We start from the raw sequence: 21,002 nt of genomic DNA on the forward strand, positions 1-21,002 counted from the left end.
AGCAGTAATGAACTCTACTAGTATCCATGAGGATGAGGGTTCAATCCCTCGCCTCGCTCAGTGGGTTAAGGATCCGCCATTGCCTGAGCTGTGGTATAGGTCAAAGACGCAGCTTGGATCCCGAATTGCCACGGCTGTGGTGTAGGCCAGTGTCTATAGCTCCGATTAGACACCTAGTCTGGAAACTTCCATGTGTCACAGGTGCAGCCCTAAAAAAATCAGGAAAAAGAAAATTTTCTGTCTTTTCTTTTACTCTTGACCTAAGAACAAGTGTCCAAAGAACCCTTGTCTTTTTATCTACAGTGTCAGCCAAGAGTAGTTGGGTTTTATGGTTTATTTTGTATCACTGAACACTCTTCTGGGAGAAATTAGAAGTAGGCAAACAGCAAATTTCTTCACTTAAAGGCAGAGTCATGAACACAGTTTTTCTTCCTGAGGTTATTAGCACAGAGCTAAATTTACCCAGTGTAATTAATTAGCACACCCTGAACAACTAATCAACACTGATTCACTATTGTCTTTTAGGAAATAATTTATTAGGTGAAAAGTAACTTTTCAGTTGAGTCATCAAACTGAATATAGATAATTGCACGGTAGTTGACAATAAGTATTTTGATATTTATGAACTGTGCCAAGTTAGGTCATCAAAAATGTGTTTAATTCGGGACGGGGGTGGATGTGGTAGTTAGCACAAAAGCCTCACAAACTGTTGATAGGAAAGCTGGTGATCCTTGAAGCCATGTCTTATCTTATACTGCAGATATTTGGAATAATTAGGGGGCAAGGTAACATGTGTTGTTGTTATTTCTCATATTATATACTAAGGAATTTTTGTTGGTGGGAAAGACTGTGGCTGTTTAGAGGACAACCCACGGTAGATGTAGATGAAATTGTAGCTGATTTCTTGAAATTCAGACCTATAAGAAATCACTCTCAGGGCGATGTCAAAGCCATGCCATTTGAAATTCCATTTCAAAGCAATACCATTAGTGAACCATCAGTGGAATTACATTTTATACTTTTATGCATTGACTTAGAAAGGAAATCTACGAGGTGATATTATCTCACCCATATCTAGAAACTATAATAACTCTAAAAATTGTCAATCATGCAAGCTTTTTTTTTCTTTTCTTTTTTTTGTCTGTGTCTTTTTTTTAGGGCCGCACCCATGGCACATGGAGGTTGCCAGGCTAGGGGTCAAATCGGAGCTGTAGCTGCCGGCCTATGCTTAACCCACTGAACGAGGACAGGGATTGAACCTACAACCTCGTGGTTCCTAGTCAGATTTGTTTCTGCTGTGCCACAACGGGAACTCCCTATCATGCAAACATTTTTTAATCTGTAGTGTAGTTTTGTTATCTTCTCGTTTTCCAATGTTTTGATCTTGTAATATTACTAATGAAAAGAATGGGCATTTCAACTTGCAGGTGCTCAGTGAATCAACCTAGGCAGTGGTGTGAAAATTTCACACTGCACTGACGTAGTGCTACTGTGGTTTCTTTAATAGTCTCACTTGGTTGGAACTCTTGAGGTGAAGAACCAGACTTATTTATCATTGATTTTTTCCTTTTTTAGTTAAGGTTCCCTATTGGGTATGATTTTCAGTCTCAGTTTCAACTACATTAACAACTTCATCCAGACTTGTGTCTGCCTTTATTTTTTTAATCTAGTGTAGAATTTCATCCTTGGCAATTATTGTTATTTATACATAGACTCATCTTCCTCATTCCTGCTTTTCTGAAACTCATTTAAAGGATATAAGCTATGAAGTATGAAATTCAGTTACATACAGATAAGAATCTCGGTTTTTTTCTCCTATCTCCTCCATTTTCTTCTTCCAGTATACACCATAATAGTTGGTTACAAGTGACATGTAATAATCCATGAAAATCTCAGTAATTTGCATATCAACTCAGTACAGAAGACATAAAAGACTTGTCCTGTCTTCACTGTAGCTTTCATTTTGATTTATTAAAAAGTTTTTTTTCCCACCAGCAGTTTCTTGCTTCTATAAAAGTGTTTATCTCCTTTCTCTAATGAGTTTAACATTTGCTGCTGCTGGAGACAATCGATTTTATTGTGTACTGGAAATTTCTACTCAACAGAGTAGTTCTGATCTGCCATCTCCAGTGAGTTTCAGATCTGGAGTCACATCAAGATCCAAAAAGGCATTTATAGTTTAGAAGCAATTCTTACTATCTCATTGTCTCCAAAAAAATCACCATCAGGGATTACATAGAACACCAGTACTTGGCTTAGAATTTTTCTTAAGATTCCTTTTCTTTGAGCTCACTGTTTCTTGTCCTTTGTATAATTCATTTTTAGGGCATCTGATAGCCTATAGCTCATCTTTTGTTTATTTTATACTTCAGCTGCTTCAGTGCATAATAATAGCTGCTACCAGAATATAGAGCAGCTGAAGAAAAGCTTGCACTTGACCTGGGACAGCATCAGCACTTAAAGGTGCAGTATAGACTCTTTGGGAAGCCTGACCTTCAGCAATTGTAAAGTTAATCACCTGCAAGTTCCTCATTTATATATGTGAATTAAGTAGCTTAGTAGTTACCTATTAGATGTTAACCAAGTGGTTCATGTGTAGCTATTTAATAAAAGATTTATTAAAGTCGTGTTTTATTATGAAGTCTTCTTTGGCATTGATAGTTCAATTAGTTATGTTCCCATAGCTTTTTACCTTGTAATTCAGTAATGCTTTGCTAATTATTAATGTATGAAATTGCATATTAAATTACCTTTTTATTATTGCATTTTTAATTTAAATATTGAGATGTCTTGGGCTGTGTTAATGTGAGATCAATTGCTACATCTTAAAAAACAATGCCTAAACAGAAGTATGATTTACTAAATTAAGATAGTCTCCTTTTTTCCCCCTTCTTTTATCTTTAAGAGATTCTAAAGGAAAGGCAAGACAATCAAATCTTAGTCAACCCTGCCTATTAGAAGTCTAGGCAGCAAACTACATGTCATGGCCTTCCAGTACCAGAGGAAAACTTTGCCAGTTGAAAAATTGTACCTCCCTCTGTATAATTGTACCTGTGTGCCGATAACCTGCTTCCTTTAGCAAGGTAGTAAGTAGTAAGATCCTCCATAATTAAAGGTAGAGCTTTAAATATCCCTGGGAAGATAACCCACGGACGTAGGTTTACTGACTGATGCCATATCCTTTTGTTAAAGGTAGTTTGAGAAAACTCAAGGGCACCCATGGGAAAAAAGAAAGTCACAGACTACTGTTAAGAGAGACAAAGATGAAGCTAAGGTTACTGAACATAAATTTCAATATGGGACCTGGGCCTAGGCTAAGAAATTCTTAATATTTGAGAGTCTCACTATCGCCCTTTATTTTATTTTATTTTCTTATTTTGCCCATGCTCATGGCATGCAGAGATTCCTAGGCTGGGAGCCAAACCACGCCACAGCAGTGACAATGCCAGATCCTTTACCCACTGGGCCACCAGGGAACTCCTCCATTTGTTTTTGTTTTTGTTTTTTAAACCTATAAACTCATCTAAAATTACCTACTAATGAATAGTAAAAATCAAACGGATTCCAGATGTCTTGAAATATTTTATGTTAATGATATGGTATTTATTAAAAGGCCTGTGGGGGGATACATGCATGCAGTTGTAAGAGTATAGGAAGACAGAGGGAGAGGGATGCATGGTGTGTGAGGGCTTGCAAGGAGGTGTTTATATTTAAGACCTGTTTCAATTTGTGTCTTAAAAACTTTTGTCTCAGTGGGGGGAGAATGATTCCAGAAGCTGTTGTAGTCTCACTTCAGTGCCTGTGTTCTATGGTAACCATATAAATTTATCATCAATCCAGAACAATTTGAAAGTGAAAGGGGAGTATGAACAGTTACCCTGGAAAGACAGGCGTAAACTGAGGCTGCTCCAGGCAAAGAGGGATATGGTGACCCTGCTAGTTCTGTTCCCAAGAGTAAAGTTAAATTTGTAAGTTCAAATTATTTTAGACATAGATAATAACATAGAGATGATGTGAAAGAGGCAGTAGAAGCATAGCCATTGATTGAATACAGGCATGACTCCTGTAAATTTTCCCCTTTCTGTTGCCAACACATAGTAAATATTTAACCCTTTGTCAGCCCTTTCACAGAAAAATCTTTTGATAGCCTCCAAAGTATGTAATTCCTAGAATAATAGATAAAATGTTTGTTTTTATTTTCTTCTCACAATACCAAGAGAACAAGATGGGGCCTATGTTGAAGTCAGAATATTGAATGACTTTTTTTTCCCAAAAAGTTCAAATGTAATTTCTTAAATGTAAAATGTTAAAGGTAAATCACATATTAACTAAAAATGTTAAACTAAGGTAAAATTTGATTCTAAATGTACTCAAAGAATAAAGATCAGTGCGACTCCAGAAGCATTGTAATTTGGTTTCCAAAACCATTCTCTTATGCTAAAAGAGACCTCATTCTAAAATAAAGTCGGAGGAGTTCCCTGGTGGCTGAGTGGGTTAAGGATCTGGCATTGCCATTGCTGTGACTCGGGTTGGCACGGGTTCAATCCCTGGCCTGGGAACCTCTTTGTGCTACAAGCATGGCCAAATGAAAAAAGTATGAGATAGAATCAAAGATAATTACTAAGATACATGAAAGCAAAAAGCATGTAAGATTACTGTTAACCAGTTGTAATGCTATATAGCCTCAACTTGGTTGTTTAGCAGATGTCATGCCAATAATCAAAATGAGAAAGTAGGTTGTGGACTAATTGTGACTCTAAAATGAAGGTCATCTCAGGAGTCAATATCAATAAATATTCCTAAACAAAACCTAGTTGATTTAGTAGGGATAGAAACACAGGTTAGCATCATGAGACAAGCATGTGCTTTGCAATCAGACAGACCTAATTTTTAATCTAGAGCCATCATTTAAACTAGCTAAGTAATCATCCAAAATTACTAAATCTGAGATCAATTTCCAATGTACTAATAATACCTACTCAAAATGGTGTTGTATTGAATGAAATAATGGAAGCCACACATCTGGCACATGATAGGTGCTTCATAAATGTTTCCTCTAAATATGACCAAAAATAACTAAATATGATCAAACAATAATAATAATTACAACCGTTGCACAGGATAACATAATTGGTTAACAACTGAACAAATAAATATCTTTTATCATTAAGTATCTGTCTTCTCTCCAAGAAAGAGGAACACATTTTCATAAACTGGAATACTTATGTCTAATTTATCTTTCTGTGTTAGGTAGTCCAGGCCTAAATCATAGCAGAATAAAATCTCTTGTTTTGTTTTGTTTTTTTTTCCACTATTCCTGTCATTCAACAAAAAAGTAGGTGAATTTATACAGAAAGGACCCCAGTGCTGTTAATTTTGTTCTTGAGAAGGAAAAAAAAAATCTTCAAATTATAATGAAAGGCAACTATTTATATCCCTGAAACATTTAATTAACTAAAGTAATAAATGTTTGGAATGAATCCGTAAAAGCCTTGATAGATTCATTGTCTTCACATCAGTCAGAAGCTCAACCTCCATTGTATTTAACGTTTTTAAAGCTTGAGGTATCTTTTGAGTATGATGAAGTTACTGTACAATAGAGTAGGAGTGTTATTTTGTTTCATTGAGGTGAACCAGCTTTTTTAATAGCAATTAAGACACCGCAAAGCATGCATTAATCATTTGCCGTAGGCCTTCTGTGATTTTTGAAAGCATAATTCCAACCAATAGCAAGTACTATATACTCTGATAATGTTTGGTTTTGGATAACCAGCAATCTGTATAAAATATTCATGTACGATCACCTTAATTTCCGTGGTACCTGGGGAAGTGAATTCTTAATTACTTCTAACACATTTCTAGTCACTTCTCTGAACACAATCAAAGTAAAAGGTCGTCTGTGCCATTACTTGGGCATAGCTCATGCCTGATTTAATCATTATCTTTTTCTGAATATGACCTGCTCATTTTGAGGCACCTCTCTTCCTCCTCAGCAACTGTTTTTGAAAGTTTCTTTTACTCTTCACTAATGCTGTCTGTGAAAGTATGGTTCAGTCCCCTTTCTTTGATTTTGTGTGTGTGTTTTATTTCTACTTAACATTACTATGTGATGCTTTTTTCTCTTTTCCTAGAATTTATTGTCCAATTTTAAATCTATGTGTTTCTCTATAAAATTTCATCCTCTCATTTCATCACCAATTAATATATACCCTGTCAAAGACAATTGCTTATCTTTTCCTGCATTTCTTCATTTCGCCTTGATATACTTTTGCCTCTTTTATTTCTTCCTCCTTCCTTTTCAAACCTGACTCTGTGTTCTGTTACACCATTCTCAGAGTCCTTTCTTGTTAGCCCATAAGATTAAATTCTTGTACATGGAATTAACCAAGTAAGTCCAATAAATTCTATTTGATAACCCCTCTGATTCTGCTGTGACCCTCTTTATGATTTAGCATCTCACCTCATATTCTGAGCCATTTAATACTACTACCAGAAGTCATCTAGTTCTAATTACATCCTGCACTAATGTAATATTGCTTCTTTCTGGTCATGGTGTACTAGAAACTAGATCTGGGTTAAAATCTCAACATCCCACTAGCTATATAACCTTGAGCAAATTACTCAGACATTTGTACCATGTATTTTCATAAAATGGGTTTAATAATACTTCTGAAAGATTTTATAAGGATTCATTGAAATGTCACATGTAAAGTATCAGGCATTTGAGTTTCTTTGCTTGTCTTTCTTTCTTATGCTATATATTTACAAATAAAGTAACTGTGTTAGTATTTAGGAAGGTATATAATGGCTACCAAGGCAAAGACCATGACAACTACCAAGGATGGAAATACTATAAAATTTGGTTGTGATGATCATTGTGCAACTATAAATAATAAAATTCATCGAGTAATAAAAAAATACTAAAAAAAAATAAAAAACAAAAAACAAAACAAAAAAAACAGAATTTACACATTGATTAGTTTTTGTGAGCACTTAGGTAACTTTTTCAACTTTGGAGAAGATATTTTGGTATCGTGAGAATAATCAGTATATCCTCAAGTTCGTTGCGGTGATTTCCTAGAAGAAATAAACTGTGAAGTAAATTTTTAGAGACAGCATTCATTTTAGAAAAAGCTAATAATGGTAATATGGGGAGGAAATTATCTGAGATAGTAGTGGAGTAGGGATATTGCATAAATTAATGCCCAAGTTAGTTCATCCAACGGATATTTATGACAATCTTACAGTGTATCCATATGAAAAACTCCAGTTTATTATGGAGGATCTGGAGAAGGTGTGCTGCTTTTTGAAAAAGGTGGACTACCATCCGGAACAAATTGCAGAGTTGGAATTGGTTTTAGAGATTATCTAATCTCATGTTCTTTTTAAGGCCCATGGAAACTTAGTAAACTGAGGTCACATGACTAACTAATAGTGGTCCTCTAGATCTCAGGTTCCAAATTCGAAATTCGTTGTCTTTTCTTCTTGTAGTGTCTCCAGATTTTTTTTAATTACATCTGAAAGGGGGAAGAAAAGCACTCAACTCCAAAATATAGGTATTTATTAAAGTATAAATTATACTACATAGTACCAATGTGCTAATCTTATACACATCACACATACATAAAGCTAAAAATTGAAAGGAAGACAAAATAAATAATACTTTAAAATAATTTTCTTTTATTTCAGTCTTAAATTGTTTTTTCACTTAGTAAACTATTTCTTAAATATAAATGTATAAGATAATTATGTATCAAATATTCATCATACTGAAACATTTTTTGATTTTGTCTAACAATTATATAGACCCTCTTTTGACAAATGGAAGTTGTATATATTTAGGCTGTACAGTGTAACTTTTTATTATATATATAATATACATATAGTGAAATGATTACCGCAGTCAAGTTAATTAAGACATCCATTGCCTCTTAATTACCTTTTGTGTGTACATGTGGTAAGAACACTCAAGATCTACTCTCTTAGCAAATTTCAACTGTTCAGTATTATTAACTGTAATTGCCAGGCTGTATATTAGCTCCCCGGAACTTACTCATCTTATAACTGAAAGCTTGTTCCCTTTGACCAACAACTCTCCTGTTCCCCTACCTTCTATCCCCTGGTGGGCATGATTCTGCTCTCTAGTTCTATGAGTTCATGTTTTTTAGATTCATTGTATAAATGAGATCATACAGTGTCTGTTGAAATTAGGCAAATTTCTCTTATGTTCTGGCAAACTAGCTGGCAGTTGTTGCCATGTTTTTAAGTAAACAGGACAAAACCCATTAAAATAGCATGTTTTGCAGACGTTTAAGCAGTTTAGAAGATCAAAAATTGACACAGATGGCAATCATTGTTCTTGGCAATAAAATTACATATTAATGGGAATATTTTCAAATGTAAGTTTCGAAAATATTCTCTCTGGACTAAGAGTCTCTTTAGAGAAGCCGTACTTTCTTACTCATTCTTGAATACTACCTTTACCTTGAAGGGACAGAAAATAATTTTTTCAAGAATAAATGCTTGGTAGCATAATGCTGACAGCTACTTGTCATCACAGAAAAGGTCAACAATTTTGGACCCTTCTCCTTTGTATATATTTAACCCATTTTATTGTTTATAACTCTCCTGGGTACTTTGCCATGAGCTCACTGGCTAACCTCTATGTGGTTAAAAAAGATTTTTAAGATCACACCACAGTTCATCACAAAGTGCTATGTTTAATTAATCACACTGAAGTTGCAAAAACTAAAAGGTGAGAACATTACTGCAACTCCTGTACTTGGGGAACTCTTTTCATTCTCTCAGGATTGGACGTTAATGACTTCCCAACAAAAAGAATGGGTGTAGGCACCACAGTCATCTGTGTATAAAATATCATAAAAGCCTGATATCTTTCTTATTTTTAAAATAAGAGATAAATACAGATAGAAGTATGCTTTACACGTGTTAAGATACATAGCTCCTGTGAACACTCTACTGTATTACGTAACTGATTTGCTATTACATTAGGTAACTGGTTAAGAACATAAGTTTTAAGACTAAAAAGATCTGGCTTTGGCCCTGTATAAACTGTAACAAATGAAGGCTCAGTTCCCTCATCTTAAAAAAGTAGATTTTACAATACACTCACACACACAGTGGGGATTTTGTGAACTTTAAATTAGACGATGTTTTCTTTGCACACAGTAAACAAGTGTTCAGTAAGCTTTATTTAAACCACTAGCCACTTGGACTGGATGTTTTCTGTTTTGTTTTAAAATGCTTCTCGCTCACTGTCATACATCTGATTGACCAGGATACCTTCAACATTTCTTAACTACCCAGAAATTCTTTATTCTTCATCAATTTATCTTGACACCTGAAATTCTTCTCTTTATCTAGATCACTGTTCCTTCTCAAATTTATAAAAAGAACTTTGCTGAATAATTTTAAGCCATCAATAATTAAGTGAATTAATAATTAAATAGGTTAAGTCTTATTCAAATAGAGCATAGGAATTTTAAGATATTCTTTTTCATTTCCACTTTAATTTTAATATATTTAGTATGTAATAACTGCCAACAGTAGTGTAATTGATATCTTAAAACATGTAGGAAAATATTTAATATAGATTTGTGCCTTTGACGCTTTGGCTGCACCATTAGAATAACTAAAATGTGAAACAAATCCTATTAAATTTTAGTCATCTTAATAATGGTTAGAAAAAATTCTGCACATTTAATTGTGTTGTTCAGTTCATGAGGCTCACAAACTCTGTAACATGCTTTGGTGCTTGATTAGATATGTATCTAAATTAAAAACAAGTCATGGTAAAAATATATTTTTCTTCCTGTCATAGCCCTATATATTTTATACCGCTATGGTTGTACTTAAGTTTTATATTACATACCTCACTTATAAGTCTGAAAATTAAGTGTGGAAGGTGGCAAAGAATTCACTAAAATATATTTCCCCCAAATCACGTTAGTATTCTGTGGAATTTTACCTCCCAGTTTTCAGAGATCAATTAACACATAATGCTATACTTACCACATATGTGTTTGTACCTTTGATATGATTATAAATTGATTCAGACGTGATTGCTTAAATGTATACTTATTAATACATTCATATTGCAAGCTTTTCATAAAATATTATAAAACAATTTTTGTTTCAAACCTCTTTTGGTACAACCACATAATAGCTCATGTTAATTCAGATAACAGCAGTGAAATGTATCTTGTTTATAAGCTTTTCATTTAAGACATTTTTCTTGCTGGGATCACCTCCTAGTGTGAAAGTTGTCCAAAGATAATAGCACGTCAATTCAAAAGTGTAATAGATTTGAGACCACAACGTGCTATCAGCATGAAGTAGTTTATCAGTCTCACTAACTCACTGTGTCACAGCCAGAATCATTACATATTTGTTCTTTTGTTTTCATGTCAAAATATATAATTTACATCCTAATGCTGATTACTCACTTGGAGAATGTTTAATTTTCTTATTTAAAATATTTTTTCTTTAAAGTGCATATCATACTTAATCGAGGTAATATAAGAATAGGCATTTTAATTACTAGAAGTCCAAAATATTTCCTTCTTTTTACAATTCAAGGATGCATAGTATATTACTTACTATAAAATATTTTCTATTAAATTTAATATCTTTATATTAGAAGCAAAATAATTAGTCCATTTTGAACAAGCCTGTCCAGTTCTTAGAAAATTTACACACCCACCCACACACATGCACACATCACCTTTTCCAGACTCATCCTATTTAAAAAAATAGCAGAAATTAAATTATCAAAATGCAAAGTGAAAAATATTGAAGTTTAGTTTAGTCACTGACTCGCTTGAGGTTAAGTTTTATTATTTCTTAACTGTTTCACCTTTTCATCAATCCTTGAGACACAAGCCTTTTCAGTCTTTAGATCCCATTTGCTAATTTTTCATCCTTAGTCATAGCTTTTGGCAAGTGCTGCTACTACCACAGAGGTTATTGAAGAAGGTAATTAAAAACCAGTCCTCCAAACACTTCTTACTTTCCTCATACTAGTTGAGTACCCTTAACTGGTTCTCCTGCTCCCACTCTTGAAAGCATGTTTTAAAATAAAGTCTAAAGGATAGAAGAAAAGACCTTAACTATAGTAATGAGGATTCAGTGTGGGATTTTTTTTTTTCAAATTATGCTGGAATTCTGTTCCTTCTGAACCTCACTGAGAGAAATTTTTTTCATCATGTAGTTTTGTTGTAGATCAGAAGCTACCACTGCTGCAGCCTTTGTCAGGGTGTGGTGGAACACACACCATGCCGGTGCTGGGAAAATGACCCTGGTTCTCACGACTTTGTCCTCAGGTGCTTCAAAGGAGAAAAGTTAGGAGGGCGGCATGTTGTGCAGGAAAATACCCTTATTTTTTTTTCCTTCTTCTCAAAGTAGCCATAGTGTAAAGGAGAAGGACGTGTGTGTGTGTGTGTGTGTGTGTGTGTGTGTGTGTGTGTGGTGTATGTGTGTACAGTGCTTTTAAGATATTTAGAATTGAGTTTTCCAGAAGTCTCTTCTTAATAGACAAAGAGAATTAGTACAGGTAGCTTTTTATTTACTGTATAGATTTTACTACTATATAGATTTTATTTACTAATAGATTTTACTATATAGATAGGTAATACATTGATACAAAACAGAGTATCCAGAAGAACAAATTTATTTTTAAAAAGAATATGCACATATAAATCCCAACCCCCTAATTTATTCCTCCCTCCTCCATATTTCCCCTTTGGTAAACCTAAGTTTGATTTGGAAATCTTTGAGTCTGTTTCTGTTCTGTTAAATTCTATTGTATCATTTTTATTAGATTCCCAGGGAAATTTATTCAGTACAATGTAACAACCTATACAGGCAAAGAATCTGAAAAGGAATAGATACATGTGTATGTATAACTGATGCACTTTGCTGTACACCTGAAATTAACACAGCTTTGTAAGTCAACTATATTCCAATAAAATTTAAATACAAAAATTTTAAAAAAGGATATATAAAAACCTCTCCAGCCACAAAGGTTAAGAGGAGAGAGAGAAGAGTATCTGTGTGAAGAAAGGTAGTGAAACCTTTTGGAAAGTTGTAAATACCCAAGATGAATTATCAGCTAGACCTCTTCTATATGACTTACAAATTCAAGTGTTCAGTTCAAAGAGAAAAGGAAAGAACCCCCAAAAAGAAGGTACTTGTGGAATAAGATAGTTTGTTGCCGAATGTTTTTTATAAGCACAAGGAAGTACAGATATTATACGAAACAAGAACCAGAAGAGAAGGGAAACTGGGGTTTCATTTAGAGATAAAATAAAGGCCGGTAAACATGGCAACTATTTAAAAATGACAACGAGGAGTTCCCTAGTGGCTCAGCAGGCTAAGGATCCAGAATTGTCACTACCATGGTATGGGTTTGATCCCTGGCTTGGGAACTTCCATATGCCAGCACAGCCAAAATAAAATAAAAATAGCAATGATACTAGAAAAGATGAGGGAACCAATTTATAATAAATAGGTGAAATTAAAAGGGAAGAACAATAAAGGGGGAAGAAAAGAATTAAGAATGAGATGATACAGGGAGTTCCCATCATAGCTCAGTGGTTAACGAACCTGACTAGTACCCATGAGGACGTGGGTTTGATCCCTGGTCTTGCTCAGTGGGTTGATCTGGCGTTGCCGAGAGCTGTGGTGTAGGTCACAGATGCAGCTCAGATCCCGTGTTGCTGTGGCTATGGCAAAAGCCAGTAGTTATAACTCCAATTCAGCTCCTAGCCTGGGAACCTCCATATGCCATGGGTACAGCCCTAAAAAGACAAAAAAAAAAAATGAGGTGACACAAAACAATGAAAAAAAATGTTTAAGCTGCTTGATTCTGAGGTCAGACAGATTCAACCTCATATTTTACAAATTCCATTTAGTCTGAATTGACTACTTGAAGTGATCAGTTTTAACTGTCTACGCAGGAGTCTTTTTTTTTTGGCCACCTTTGGCATGTGGAAGTTCCCAAGCCAGGGATCGAACCTATGTCAAATTTACAGCCTGCACCACAGCTGTGGCAACCCTGAATCCTTAACCTGCTGTGCCACAAGGAAACTTCCGGTCCGTGCAGGAGTCTTTTAAATTGACTTTCTGTTTTGTTATACAATCTGGATAGCTAAACTGCAGCTGAGAAACTAACATGCCAAAACCTTTACTGCAGTGATTCTGAAAGTGTGGTCCTTGGACCAGCAACGTCAGCTGCTGAGGTTCCACCTCAGACCTTCTGTGTCTTAACATCAGGAGATTCAGATGCAAGCTAAAGCTTGAAAACCACTGCTTTTATGTATGCGGTGGTCTTGAAATACATTTCTGTTCATGTTGGTGGCCTAACTCTTGACTATATACGTTCGCAAGGTCCTACCAACATTTATGAGTCCATGATCAGTCTAATGGAACTATTTGCACAGGGAAGATAGGTGATTGCAGAATCCTTTTTGCAGTCTTTATGCAGATGTTAGTGTGGGTGGGCTTCCCCTGAAAATTTATAGCAGCCTCTGCAATCTCTTAGTTCCAGAATCCTAACAGAGCTTCAAAGGGCCATCATCCTCGAGTAATGGAGATTTCTTTCCAAACAGCTAGATATTTAAGCACAGTAAGTAATTGTCCATATGTCTCTGGATTTCTACTGAGAATCAGTTGCTGAAAGGTAAGGAAAACCAACAAGAACCCAGTCTTGAATAGGAACAGCTCATTTTCTTTAGTTTTCTGTTTAAGCTGCCAAAAATTTTATATTTGCTTGCCTCATTATCCTAAAGCACATCACTTAAACTTTTTTTAAGTCTTTTCATCACTTATAAACACATTGCTAAATATACATTTAGCAGATAATCCAGTTGGCTTTGGAATTGAAAAATCACAATTTGATCATGGAAATGTTAAAGACTGATAATGAAGCACAGGTTTTAAAGTTCAAAGTGCTTAGATGATAGTTAAAATCATCTTTCAGGTTTATCATTTCTTACAAATACATACTGACAAATATTGGGGGCTGTTTTAACTCTTGCAACATTTAATATATATACACTCAATTGTAGACTGCCAGTAATCAAATGAGAGATAATGGGTAATATGGAAGATAATGCACAGTAATTAAATTCTGTTTATTTTGAAAGTGTTTGAAAAGTATTTTATTTTAAAATGAATTCTAGCCAAACCATCCATTGTCTTGTCATCATCAAGTGAAAACTATTTTAAAGCTCAATAGTTAATTTTTTTTTTTTTTAATTTTTATTTTTTTTATTTTTTGTCTTTTTGTTGTTGTTGTTGTTGTTGTTGCTATTTCTTGGGCCGCTCCTGCGGCATATGGAGGTTCCCAGGCTAGGGGTCGAATCGGAGCTGTAGCCACCGGCCTACGCCAGAGCCACAGCAACGCGGGATCCGAGCCGCGTCTGCAACCTACACCACAGCTCACGGCAACGCCGGATCATTAACCCACTGAGCAAGGGCAGGGACCGAACCCGAAACCTCATGATTCCTAGTCGGATTCGTTAACCACTGCGCCACGACGGGAACTCCACAATAGTTAATTTTGACCTTCTATATTACCAGGTAAATTTAATCCACAAGTGTGGGATTCATTTGCTTTAAATCCAGAAATTTCATTTTGGAAGAGTCGTTTGATGTTGAGGAAATCTTATGAGACCTTTAATAAGCCTCTTAAATCCAGAAAGTTCTATATCGCCGGAAGGGAAAAGAACCTATATCTTAAAATTCCCTTAGCTCTTAAGTGAGAACTTTGGATTCTGAAAAAGTTGTAAATTTTGCCAAATTTAGCCAATCTTTCTTCTTACGGGCACATTGTCTTTGAAATCAGAGTATCCAGTTTGAAGCAAGTAATCTATTCTAGGTAAAATTTTTATTGATTTGCCTAGAAATATAAATAGAAGGAAGGCATCACATTTAAACAGTTCACATTTAGTTTGATGTAAATTACTCTCTGTGTTTGACAAAGACTATAAAGGAGAAGAAGAAAGCATCAGCATTTCCTGAGCAATAGAGCCTTTCTCCCCATAAGATAAAACGAATTTTAGACAATGGAAATATTTTTCCAGGTGCTTATATGTCACCAGTAGAGGTTTCAGCTGTGCCTTAGGGATAGAAACTCAACACGGGCTGCTCTTCTCTTTTCATTCTAATCATTTGCTTTGTTTGCTAATCTCTCAAAAGGTTTTTAACATTGTATAAAACACTGAAGGAAAAAAAAAACACCTTTTTTTCAATTATGAAGTTAATCCAATTAAAATTTTATTCAGTGGTTGCACACTTTCTTTTTGACTTTATCTTCTATCCTAATATCCCATTGAGGAAATGACTCATACAGCTTTGAATGATGTTATAACACACTTTCCAGGGATGCTTCTCATTTTGGTTCCTGTAATTTCCAACTTATTAAACTATGTTCTCAATTTTAGAGCAATAATATGATTATATTAACCTCCTGAACAAAAGACTAGTATTAACCTGTTTGTTTCCCGGTGAGCCTTATTAACTTACAACTTAATGATATAACTTATTTAATTTTGTACTTAATGTTAGGATCTTTTAAAATGAGCACTGAATAAATTAACATTACATAGGTTGTAATATAGAAAAGCACATTTAAATTTACTTCAAAAAACCTGATTAATTTTCCACTAAAAATCTTTTTTTAATGGAAGTATAGTTAATTTACAATGTTGATTAGTTTCAGGTGTACAACGCAGTGATTCAGTTATACACACACATATATATTCTTTTTCAGATTAATTTCCCTTATAGGTTATTATAAAATATTGAGTATAGTTGCCTGTGCTATGTAGTAGTCTTTATAGGCTATCTATTTTATATATAGTAGTCCTTTATGTTAATCCCCCAACCTCCTTCCACTAAAAATCTTAATGATAGTAAGTTTTGTGGTGAATTTGAAAGACCAAGTCAATCAAAAGTGAAGAGTTACCAAGGAATATAAATGCAAAGAGTTTGAGTAAAAAGAGCAAAACAAATTATAAGAAGCAGTTGTAAATGGCCTGAGGTAAGGGTAGATAGAAATTATGAATTGGCGTATAGAAGTAATTCAGTGTATTAATTCAGTGTATGTGTGGGTTCAGTATTTAAAACAGGACATTTTGGAGTTCCTGTTATGGCTCATCAGGTTAGAAACTGACTAGTACCCATGAGGATGCAGGTTCGATCCCTGGCCCCGCTCAGTGGATTAAGGATCCAGCATTGCCAAGAGCTGTGGTGTAGGTCGCAGATACGGCTCAGATCTGCATAGGAAATTGAAGTTATAAGAAAGAACTCGGGAAGAATTTCTCTAAAAAAAGAAAAGAAAGGAAAAAGCAAGGAAGAAATGCTGTAAAGGAAAACATGCAAGCGATAGAGTTACCAATAGTGACCAGAAGGGGGGAATGGGGCCAGCAAGAAAGATCAGTCTTTGTCCTTACTAAATTTAATTTTGTGACATGATCCAGAGAAAGACCCATCTCAGAATCAGAAACAGAAGCTGGAATCAGAAGCGGAAATGAAGAGGTTGATCTGAGGGCAGAACAAGAAAGAAATGCATCTTTCAACTTAAAAAGAAGAATGAGCAGCTATTAATTGTGCTTAATATCAAATGATCCTCCCCATTTAGGTTTCCGCTGCTGCAGTTAATGATGCCACGTGGTTCCACGGTGCTTGTCCGCTTGTTGTTAATAGAATCCCCCTCAAGATGCCAAAGCCACAAAGCAACTGTTAGTGTTCGGTGACCTCCTGCACCAGCTGTCTTGTGGGCTTTGAAATTGATTTTCCTCATCTGGTCTCTGATAGTGTACGTCTTTAAGTGCGCACCTCTAGTTCATCACCAGAGTGGAAATGGTGGCACAAATAGCAGAGGAACTAGAGGCAGGCGCCACGCAGAGCATCATTAGAAACATCAGAACAAAATCAGCCTGCTTGGTGTGCTCTGTATTACAAAGAAGCTGCTGCTGTTGCTGCTGCTTTACTGCCAACTACAATGGGGGGAATATTCTCGCAGGATCTGCTTTTTTCATTCCCCAATCTGGTCTGAGAAGAAAAGACAATTTCTGCCTTTATCCTCCAAACCTCATGTGGATGCCAGGTCAAAACCATATGTGTCTGATAGTAATTTTGGCAGAATTTGTGATATGTGAGAAGCATATCCCCAAGGCTGTATGACCTGGCGACAAGTCACAGGATGGGAAAGACTGTGATGACACACAGGAGTGGGCACCTTAGAGAGACGTAGGTGAGAAAAGAATTCTCTCCCGTGGAAACTCAGTGTGTACTTTTCGTATAACTGAATGCCAGGATCCATTTACCTGTTCCTTCATTCAGTTATTTGTGGAGTTCTGGACATAAACTAAGCATCGTGTTCAACCTTAAAATGGTTTTTTTGAAAGTCCTGAGCTTAGAGATATACCTTAGTCGCATTTGTTTTGTATTCTCTGTATCACATGTTATTGACTTTGAAAAGACAGCATGCTCTCTGAATTTAAAAATTGTCAGATTCTCACCAAATCTGAAACCCAATGTTCTGTGTGAAAGTATGTTGACATGGACCTTTTCTACTATTCTGGCTCATATCGAAGAGGTTTTTACACGTGTATTTTAATACATCTATTTTGAGGCCTAATTTTCCCTAAAGGAATCGTCCTCGCATAAACCATTTGTAAATGGTTTCAAAATTGAAACAGGCTTAACAATTTAAACAAGCTTTACAAATTCTTTGTATACTTACATACTAGAAAGCCATCTGAAAATAGTGAAGACCAGTGATTCTGAAATATAACTCACAGGTGATGTGGTTTCTCTTTCAATGTTTTATAAAGTTTCTTTATTTACTATACATATATATTTCCAGGGCACTAATTTGATGCCCCCTGCCCCATATGGATAGTCATGGAGACAGAGGAAGGGGAAATATACTTCCAAGGTTTAAACTCAGTGACCAAAAAAAGGCAATCGAATTCTGTTTTCTCTTGCAGCAACAGAAAATGAATGTAGTAAATAAGTTAGAAACTCTGAAGAGTCTTCAGTTCTGCTAATACTGATGAACAGTGAATATTACATCTTTGTTTTCAACAATATCTCAAAGTTGCTTTTGCTCTAAGAAAAATTGTGATTTCTTAGAAATTCAAGCCTAATTCTTAAAAGAGTTCCCTGCTCAGATCACATAAACAGATGACATAATGTATTGATATCATAAACCAAGAAATCACAACAGAGATGTATAATTTGAAGTCAGCAGGTATCTAGCTCCTTGTCTTGATCTATGTTTTCAGTGTTAAAGCTAAAATCGTAATCTTTAGTGGTCCAGAGGCTCAAGTTCAAATCCCGTTTCCCATTGAGAAATGGCCCAAACTACTTTGCGTAAAGCTGTAACACATTTTCCAGGTTTGCTTTCCATTTTGGTCCTTCTATCTTCCAACTTGTATTTACTTATTTTTCTTTCATCATTTATTTATTGGCTGTGGGTCTTTATCCAAGGTACTTAATTTCCGTGAGGCTCACTATCCACATTGGCACGAATGTCACCATTTTACTTATTTTTACAGTATTTATTGAGCAGTAGGTATGTGCCTGGAACTTTCTAAGCCGGGAAATACTTGAAGCTGAATGAGGCTCCATGGGGTTTACATTCTAATGAGAGAAGACAGAGAGCAGATTTATGCAGTGGGTGTATCTTTCTTACCCATCCATGTGATATGCTACAGAAACAACCTCATTTTTCTTTTATATTTCTGTGTATATTTTATTCGAAACCTTTATGCCTAGAACCTTTCCTTGAGGGATTTGGGACCCCCTTTCCTACCCACCGGTCTTCTCCACTGAGGTGCTGAGCCTTCATGCTGTCTGTTCTTTCTCGACCAAGTGCTGTGTCACCACCGCTACAGCCTGTGTTCCTGGCTTGCGTGGCCCCTTCTGGTCCAGGAGTCCACTCTGCCATTTCTCTGCTATGCTTGAAGCCATCGAAGTCATTTTGCTTCTTCCCAGTCCTATAGAGATGCAGGCTCTCTACTACTGTTTCACCTCCACCTCCACCCACCACCTTTCTCTATGGGATCCTGTGGCCTCCAATGGTCTCTGAGGTTTAAGGATGGGGTTCTTCTCCTCTCAGGGCCCCCTGTCCACTCTGGGGTCCCCACTTCTCCAGGCCTCTGCCAGGGGATCCAAGAGCAGGGCCCCTGTGTCAGAGGCACAGCGAATCCTCTACCCTAGGCCAGTTCCTCCCATTTCCCTCTCCCGAACTCTTGATGAGAAAATGGTCTAGTCTAAGGGGACCCCTCATCTCCTAAATTCCTTTCAAACATGTGGTTATGTCCAAAGGCTCTCTCTGTCTTCATTCCCCCCAGATTCATGGTACCAGAGTCAGAGGCCAGATAGTGTCTTTGACTGTGGGCCTGTGTACTGGCTGCAGTTCCAATGCTGCTTGTCCCTGTGTGCTTGGCTTCATCAGGTAGCTCTGTCTGCTGTTTCCGCACCCTCAATCAAGGCAGAGAGGTGTAGACAGAGCCCTGGGCTTCTTTGGAAACTCACACCACCGACCTCCCCTCTACTGCCACCTCCCACCCCCAACTCCCCCATCTCCCGTGCTGCCTACAAGCCCAGGTCAGATTCCTCCCACTGAGCCTGTCAAATCCTCCACTGTCAGCAGCTTGCCAGGGTCCTTCTCCTACTCTCAGCCTGAAGATCCTCCCCCGTCTGGAGAGGAAGCCCCTTCTTGATCTCACATTCTATTTCTCCCAAAAATCCTGCTTATATATATCCTAGTCCACTCCATTTCACTCTGTACACTGGGCTTTAGTAAAACACAAGACATGCTCAGGCTATTTCTACTCCTTGTCTCATCTCCTTTCTCCTGGAGGCAATGAAGTAGTGAAGCCACTGGAATTGAGGGCAGAGAGGCAGCACAGAGACAGAAAGGGGAAAGATTTTAATCCACTGCACAAGTAAACATATAGACAAGACAGTGAATGATTGTAATAAGCACTTTGAAGGAAATCACCATGATGGGAAGTACAAGGAATGGGGCTTCAGCAGGATCCCTGTCTGGCTACATGTGTCTGGCCAGCTTTGCCTTTTCCTCTCCAGAAGGAGTGGATGTGCATCCTTCAGAATGCATTTTTTTTTTTTTAAATCCTTTCCGATGGCCTGGAGGAAACAGTTTGTTACTAAGGGCCACTAGGTCTTCCTACTCACTCTTCATGTACAGTGCTAAAAAAAAGTGAGAACCAAGGGTCTCAGCTGCAGCTCACACATCAGACCCAGCCTGTCACTTGTTTTTGTAGTGAACATGAGCTAAGAATGATTTTTCCATCTTTAGGTGATTGAAAAAAATCAAGAGAAGAAGAATATTTCATGTCATGGGAAAATTGTATGGAATTAAAATTCCAGTGGCCATAAATCAAGTTCTATTTAAATACCACCGTAATCAATTATGGATTGTCTATAGCTGCTGTCACTATATGAGCAGAGATGTGATGCTAAGGCCAGAAAAGCTCTAAATATTTATTATTTGATTCCCTATAGAAAAAGGTTGCGTGCACCTGATCCAAATGTTTGAGTTTTCCTCTTGTACAGTACAGTTCATCTTCTCACCCAGAGAATATGCCCATGCGTGGAATCACCAGCATCAAATTTGTAAACCAGGGAGTTCATTTTGTAGACATTAGTCTTGAGGGTGTTTAATTTCTTTAAATCTATTTTATGGAAGTATAGTTGACTTACAGTGTTGTATGAATTTCTGCTGTCCAGCAAAGGGATTCTGTTATACATATGTATACATTCTTTGTCATATTTTTCATTATGGTTTATTACAGGATATTGAATGTAGTTCATCAGGCTATACAGTGGGACCTTGTTTTTTATCCATTCTGTATATACTAGTTTGCATCTGCTTATCTCAAACTCCCAAACCATCCATCCCTCTCCCACTGCCCCTTGGCAACCACAAGTCTGTTCTCTATATC

At 36.3% G+C, this 21,002-nt stretch overlaps 1 protein-coding gene across 20 annotated transcripts in view; it reads left to right on the plus strand.

Moving 5' to 3' along the window:
* TENM3 (teneurin transmembrane protein 3) overlaps positions 1–21,002 on the plus strand; it is a 2,583,558-nt gene that overhangs the window by 2,398,051 nt on the left and 164,505 nt on the right. The window lies entirely within an intron of this gene.

The sequence above is a fragment of the Sus scrofa genome, chromosome 15, assembly GCF_000003025.6.
Source record: "Sus scrofa isolate TJ Tabasco breed Duroc chromosome 15, Sscrofa11.1, whole genome shotgun sequence".
In the NCBI taxonomy this organism is placed as follows: domain Eukaryota; kingdom Metazoa; phylum Chordata; class Mammalia; order Artiodactyla; family Suidae; genus Sus; species Sus scrofa.